Source organism: Myotis davidii, unplaced genomic scaffold (genome assembly GCF_000327345.1).
Source record: "Myotis davidii unplaced genomic scaffold, ASM32734v1 scaffold219, whole genome shotgun sequence".
Taxonomy (NCBI): domain Eukaryota; kingdom Metazoa; phylum Chordata; class Mammalia; order Chiroptera; family Vespertilionidae; genus Myotis; species Myotis davidii.
In genome coordinates, this window is record NW_006289831.1 from 68,693 (window position 1) to 76,343 (window position 7,651).

At 43.9% G+C, this 7,651-nt stretch overlaps 1 pseudogene; it reads right to left on the reverse strand.

Moving 5' to 3' along the window:
* Positions 1-1,364: 1,364 nt before the first annotated feature.
* Positions 1,365-7,651, reverse strand: part of LOC102752365 — a 71,731-nt pseudogene continuing 65,444 nt past the window's right edge.

Genomic DNA, 7,651 nt, shown 5'->3' on the forward strand with positions numbered 1-7,651 from the left:
CTGTGGTAATTGAGTCTTTATTACTGTTGCCCCACTAGTGTATGAGCTCTCCTCTCAGGGTAGCAAACTGTAAGGCTTAGCCACAATAACATTGTGATAGCTATTGTACATGTACTGACAGGGTAAAACAAAACCAAGCTAAAAAAGTGGGAAACAAACAAAAACATATTAAAGATCCCAACAACAACAGCATAAATAACCACAAAAGAAAGAGAATTAGGAAAGAGAAAACATAACAAGAATAATAAACAAAAAGAGAGGAAAAGTTAATAGGAATAGTAAAATAAAAAATAAAAAGAATACGAGAAAAGGGGCAGTAAGAAGATTTTGAAAGAAAAAAAAGGAGAGAAAGAAATCAATGTACAGTAGAAAAAGGAGGAAGAACAAAGGAATCTTTGAAGCACCAAAATATTTTAATATATAAGGAGAAAAAGGAAGGACTATAGGAAGGGGTTGAGAGATGAGATACATTTGCCTTTGTGAAGTTTTATTTGCCCCAGTCTAGAATGAAACTGGCTTAATAAATCAATCACTGTATTCTGGTCCCAGTAATGCCTCTGGCATATGTTAATGTAAAAAACCCATTGAAACCTGTAAAGAATTTTTGGTGCGTTTATTTGAGCCAAACTGTCGACATATGCTGGGAAGCAGAACCTCAACGAATTGAGATAGTACTCTGAAGAATGGCGGGGTTACATTTGTATTTATACATTTGCAATCAAAGGAGGGACATAGGTGAGTTACATGAAATTCATTGATGATAGATTAAGGAGGAGGGATAAAGTAAAGTGGGGAAACCTCCAGGATTGGACAACAAGTAAAATGCTGGACAGGAACAGTTAACATAATAAATGAAGGAATCTGTGGTATCTGTCCTGGGCCCAGCACACCTGGCTGTGCCCTAGGGGTTCCATAAAAAGGGAAGTCACAAGTTACCCAGACATCCCAAGGACATGTTATCATAGATGCAAAAAGACAGACAGGCTCAGTTATGGTAAAGTTGGACCTTGTCAGTGAAGATACTGGCCTAGGACGAAACTGCCCACCAAAACTGCTTTTAGTTAAAGTTTAATTTCAGACCATCCTTTGTGATTACTTTAGGTCTCCGAGTTTGCAAAACTGCTATGCAGGCCTCCCCTGAGCTTGTCAGGTCAGCATGTGGCCCCTTTCATCCACACATAAGACTTCTGGGAAGAAGAATACTAGATACTATGTTTAGGACTTGAGCCTAAAACCCTGCCTTTACTAGTTAGGTTATTAGAAACTGAAGGGACAAATTCTCAATAGGAAATAAAGTCCAGGTAACAAATAGGACTAGGAGGCAGCAAAATTTTAAAAAATCCACAAACACTCCTGTGCTGTTGTCACAACTCTTGCTGCTGAGGGTATGACAAGAATAGCAAAGGAGATACAGAAGGAAAAGAGGTTGTGAGACCTGAATCCTTTTGTCCTAAGTTATTTTGGTTCCCGTTCATTATGTGATTATGGACTATAGAATGTGTCAGGAGTATATTATCATCATCTTCTTCCTCCTCATACCCTTTCTCCTCTTGAACCTCCTCAGGTTTAATTCTTGAGCACGGGGCTTTTTTGGCTCTACCTCTTCTTGAACAAGATCCTGACACTTTCTACCCAGATTTACTTTCTGCTGCTGCTGTTGTAGTTTCTGTAATGTCTGGACCTTTGTCAAACTTCCTTGATGCTCAAGCTTCTCCACCTAGAATCATATACAGACAAGAAAAATAAGTTGTAGGCCAGTAGTCAGGCTTGCACTCTCTACCTACTTGGTGTAACCTCTTGGCTATGAACTGCTGTCTTACCTCTAAAAGTATATGAATCTGTTTAAGGTCTGGAGGCTGCCTTACCTGCAACAATTGCCAGATGCTATTGTGTTCATCCAGTCTCACCTCAAGAAGATCCCCCTCCAGCATGAGCTCCTCCAGTGGGGCCCGGGTCTCCTCAGGCAGCTCCAATATGGGGCCAGTGAACTATGGCAATAGTGAGGATAGTAGCCCCAGGTCTGTGTGGATTATGGGACAAGATAATTTAGATATTTGCCTCTGGCTGTCTCCGTAAAGCCAAAAGACCATATATTCAGTAGTAATATCCAGTCAACAGCCTATCCACAGCCCAGACCTACCTGTTTTCCTTAAGCCCTGTGCTAAGGCTACCTTATCAGGACTGGTCAAGCTATCTCTATTCTCTGGCAAACTTTTAACCTGCCAAGGAGAGCAAGAATGGATTAACAGTAATAGAAGAATTAGGCATTATTCTTCATCCTCTAGCGCAGTGGTTCTCAACCTTCCTAATGCCACGACCCTTTAATACAGTTCCTCATTTTGTGGTGACTCCCAACCATAAAATTATTTTTTTGCTACTTCATAACTGTAATTTTGCTACTGTTATGAATCATCATGTAAATAATGATATGCAGGATGTATTTAGGCGACCCCTATGAAAGGGTCATTCGACCCCCCCCCAAAGGGGTCACGACCCACAGGTTGAGAACCACTGCTCTAGCACTAACCTAGGGACCTGTCCACCTCCTGGAGGAGAAAGGCAGACACAAACTGAGAGCAGGGATGCAAAGTGGTAGGATGAATGAAGATAAAAAATGAGATAATAGTGACAGGACTAGACCCAAAATAGGGGTAATGCTAGGCGATAGAAGTTCAATGGCTGGGTTGCACAATTTACCTTAGGTGTATTCCTGCCACTGACTTCTTTGACAGGCCCAGAGGTGGGGACTGAAGGATGGGTGGGGTCTCCTTGAACCTGTGTTCAGCCTGTAGCTGTTGATGAACTTCAGAGAGTCTTCCCAACAGAGTCATCACATTTTCAGAAGCCAGAGTCTGTCTGGCATGGCCTTGCCAGACAATGGCTCTTTCTGTGAGGCACTGAAGGACCTCATCTGCAGGCAGCCACACAGTCAGTCTCTTCAGACCTACTAGCAGTGCTAGGACAGTCTCCAGGCATGGGTGCTGTGAGTGCATGCACAATGGACACAAAAATTTGATGTTCCATTCCCACCAGGCCAGCAGTGGGGATGAGGTGGAACTGGCCCTCAGGGAGCTGAGGAGGTGGGGTACCGGAACACATTGCCCATGGAATCAGTCTTGACACAGGTCACATTGTATAGCTCCCACCCCAGCTGGCACCTGACCACACAGACAGACAGAGGTTGCAAAGGATGCTGTGGTTGATGATGCTAGTTGGCCAGGCTTGGCAGAGTTGGTGTGTTGCAGCTGCAGGATACCCTCCTTCTCCTTCTGTTTCCCCATCTTGAAAGCCACAGTCTGTCATGCTCAGGATAGGGGAAGAAGTCAGTAGTCCTCCCTTCTTTGGTACTATTAACATCCTACTTCCAAACTAGGAGAACTGAGGCCCAGGGAACAAGTGGTCACTGAGGTCATAAACTTAATTACCCATCTGGGCCCAAATCCCTTACCACAAAGCCTGGATCCCTGCGGTCCTGTGCAGACAATCCCAGCAGCTCTGTGTCAGATTGACATAATTGAAGTTCTTTGTCTGCCACCAGTTGCACCTGGTACTATCTGAGCTCAAGTTTGCACATGGGCAAATCACCTAAAGCAGGAAAACAGAGAAGAAATGACCAGGATCCCCCAACCTCTTCCTCTACTCAGCACACAACACTCACCTATGTAATCATGAGTCATCTCAAACCAGCCAGGCTAGGAGGAGAGTGGATGGGTCAAGGCCTGAGGTCTTATCTACAGCAATGTATAACTTGTATTTTTTAGGAAGGTCTTGGAGACCTTCTTTCTCCAGGAGTGTGCTATCAGTACCTGCTGCTCTAGCTGTCTCAGCTTCTCAAGACACACAGGTAAGTCCCGACCAATAGCCACTAGCGCCCCCCTCTCAAGTCATCCAGGCAAAGATAATGGTCACCATTCTGACTTAGGGGCATTAGAAAGCTCATTAAAATTATGTCACCAACAAGTATATCTTGACTGCACTGAGAAATCTTGACTAATTTCCTGTGCAGTAATATGTCATTAAGGAAAACCTATACTATTCTGAAAGAGCATATATTCTGGAATGCCTTTCTCCCAGAATTCCCAGTTTCACTGCCTCAAAAAACAACAATACCCACTTAACAGTCCAGTTATTTGTTATGCTTTGATTCTTATTGACAGTGTCCGCCTAGACCCATATATATTTCTCTTCTTTACTGTTATCCTAACAACTACAGTTCCTTAGGCCTCCCTCAACAGGCTACCTCCTTTTTCTAACCAAACCCAATGGAGTTAAAAAGACAAACTATCTTTTTTTGCTTGCACACCAATAGAAAGATATGAAACAAGTTCCGCATTTGGATCTCATCCACATCAGCTATCCATTCCTGTGCCTTAGTCAGCACTTGTTTGAGTGCCTCAATGTTAGGTAGGTGAACAAGGGATGTTTTCTGCCTCATGAATTATGGTTTCCAGTGTAGCTGGTCGATATTTCTGGCTAAATGTAATGGAGAAAAGAGAAATACATCTTTAAAAGTCACATGTATACAGGCATAGTTTTGGTCCTATTTCCTTGCCAAAAGCATAAGCTGGAAAGAATTGAACAGGGTAACAGACCAATAATTGCTGAAGTATGAGGAACTCTCTAAATAGTGAGGCAGACATATGAATATTTTGTAAGTCAGGTGCCACATCTGTGATCTAAGAACTAACTCAGTCTAGGAATATTTCCTTTAATTACTGTTTTGACACAGTAGGAACATTTATGTAACTGGATGCCAATTCTTTAGTTTACCACATGCCTAAAGAGAGTCTGGTGCCACTGAACCCATATAAACTCTGAAGACTAGAGTCAGGGTACATATGGGAGAAAGGCTAAGTCCCACCTGGCTTCCAGGCAAAAATGGGCTTTTTTTTCCCAGTGCTCCGCAATGGTCAGCAGCTCCTGAAGCTCAGCCTCAGTCATGTCCACAGAAGGGCTGGAGACTACCTTGGCACCCCTAAACAACAACCCCTGCATGATAACCAAAGAGCCCCTTTGAGCTGAAAGGGGCCACTGCTTGCTTCACTACATCTAGCCATCGTGCCTGTTCCACCTGCTGCTGGAGCTGATGGGCTTCAGGCACCTTAACACCCAGCTATTGCCCCCTCTCTAACAGCGATTGCAATAACCCTCGACGGCGGGCTGTGAGGCTAGGTAGGGCCTTCCTGGCCTCCGCTTGATAGACCTCCACTTGTTCCAGGATATCCTGCAGAGATATAGGATAAAGAAAAAAATAAGTCAGCTGGAAAAATGAACCACCTGGACCCGGTCTGCTACTCACCAACCTCCAGTGGCCTCTTCCCCTGCCTGGTCCACCCCTGATTGGATTCTCCCACCCTGATCAAGGGCGGGACCCAGATAGCCAAACTCCCCCCACTCCATCCTCCCCCATGGGCCAGCCCTATCCCTGATCAGCCTGCTCCACCACAATAGGTCTGCAGCTCCTCCCCCGCAGCTGGCCTCATCCCTGATCGTCCCACCCCCACCTCAATATGGGGAGGGGGCTGGTGGGCCAACCTCCTGCAGCCCCTCTCTCTGTCCAACCCCACCCAGATTGGCCCCCCACCCCAATCACCCATGATCCCTCCCCAAGGCCGCTGGCCCCTGGTTGGTACCACCCACCCCATTTGGGAGTGGAGCACCCCTCCCCCCAGTCAACCCAGCTCTGATAGGGTTGGATTGTGGCAGGCTGGCTGGCCAACCTCCTGCTATCTCCTCCTCCTGACAGGCCCAGACCTCACCCATGCACAAATTTGTGCATTGGGCCTCTAGTAGACATATGTTGATTTACACTTATCTTCAACCATGCCCTGAGACATGTGCTTGATAGGTCCTGTATTTACTGCACAACAACCTGCTTTTCCTGTAATTATCTGAAAACTTCTTGAGACTTTTCTGCTTACCATTTTGTTTGGAAGGCCATCCCCTATTATAAGCTAACAGACCTGAGAGAGTATTGGACTTCCCATATCCATAGCTTCTCAAAGAGATGTATTTATAAAGAGCTACATAGAATAATCAGGTTCTCAATTTTCCCTGCTATCTGAGACTTTACTGGTATTTATTTTTAACCAGAATTCCAGCTTGCCAGGCCCATCCTCACCTTGACAGCCCTAATCTCATCCATAGCACAGGGCAGGCTGCCCATTTGCTCAAGAAGGATGTGGAGCTTTGTCAGGGTCAGCTGTGGAGTTTCAATCCTATGAGTCAGAAAGAAGAACTCACGAAGTGAACCTTCCAAGGCTATACTTCATGAATCCAACATCCTTATTTCTCCTCCATGTCACAGTAATATCCTTGAAGGTTATCCTATACATTCAGGGACCATCACCCAATACATTTGTATTTCTTTTCAAATACAGAAGTTAAAAATGTTCTATATGAAACATGAATTCATTAATATTGCTGTCTTTCCTTTTTAAAAAAATAAGTGGACACACTATAATATACCAGTGATGTACTGTAGAAGTTTACACAAGAAATCTACATAATTTTATTAACCAATGTCACCCCCCCAAAAAAATAAAGCATTGGTCGGTACTGCTCAGTGGTTACAACATAAGCCTACCACTGGCGGGTTGAGGGTTTGTTCCTGGTCAAGGGTATGTACATGGGTTTCAGGTTAGATCCCTGTCCCCTGTCATGAGCTTGAAGGAGGCAAGCAATTGATGTATCTCTCATATTGATGTTTCTCTCACTCTCCTCTTCACTTTTCCCTTCCACTCTCTCTAAAAAACCAATGGGACAAAAACAGTATCCTTGTGTAAGGATTAAAAAAAAATAACCTCTGCGTTAAAGAAAAGATTCCAAGTACAATTTAATAGTAAAATTGAAGTCTAAAAACTCTAAAGAAGTCCAAAGAAAACATAAAAAATACGCCATTATTTTTATGAAAAATTTTTATGAAAATTTACACTACAAGTTGATGAAAAACAATACAAAGGTACATAATAGACTGTTAATAAGGTAACAATCCCTTAATAAGCTAATGTAAAGTAGTTTTAGTTGTTTTTTACTAATATAAGATAAATGAAGAATTCATAAGTATATTTTAAAAATTTAAGAAAAGGAGAAACCAAGATGAAAACATAGGTAAACACCTGAAATTGCTGCCTCACACAACCACTTCAAAAAAACAACTAAAAGACAAAACAGACATCATCCAGAACCACAGGAAGGCAGCTGATTGGAAATTCTACAACTAGAAGGAAAGAAAAGCACACTGAGACTCAGAGGAGGTGCGGAAGTAAAGTGCTGAGGTACGGAGGGGTTGTCGTTCAATCTGGAGGGAGACACAAGATCCAGACTGCTCTGAAGTCCAGTTCTGGGCGAGTCTCTGGGGACCCAGACTCATATGGGGAGAAACTGGGCTGTCTGTCATCAGGCGAAACTCGAGGGCGGCTTTCTCTCAGAGGTGCTTGCAGCAATTACCGAGGGACACTGAGAACCGGGGCCTCTTAGGGCAGGGCTGAGGATCAGCCATAGTGGTTTGCTCCATGCTGTTGAGTCCTGGAGACCTTGCCCTACCTAAGCTGTGTGCAGAGGCTTTTGCATATGAATGACCTGGCTCTTTGCAATCTAAAATTACCTAACAAACTGCAGCTGGGTCAGAGAGACTCAGAACATCCAAACG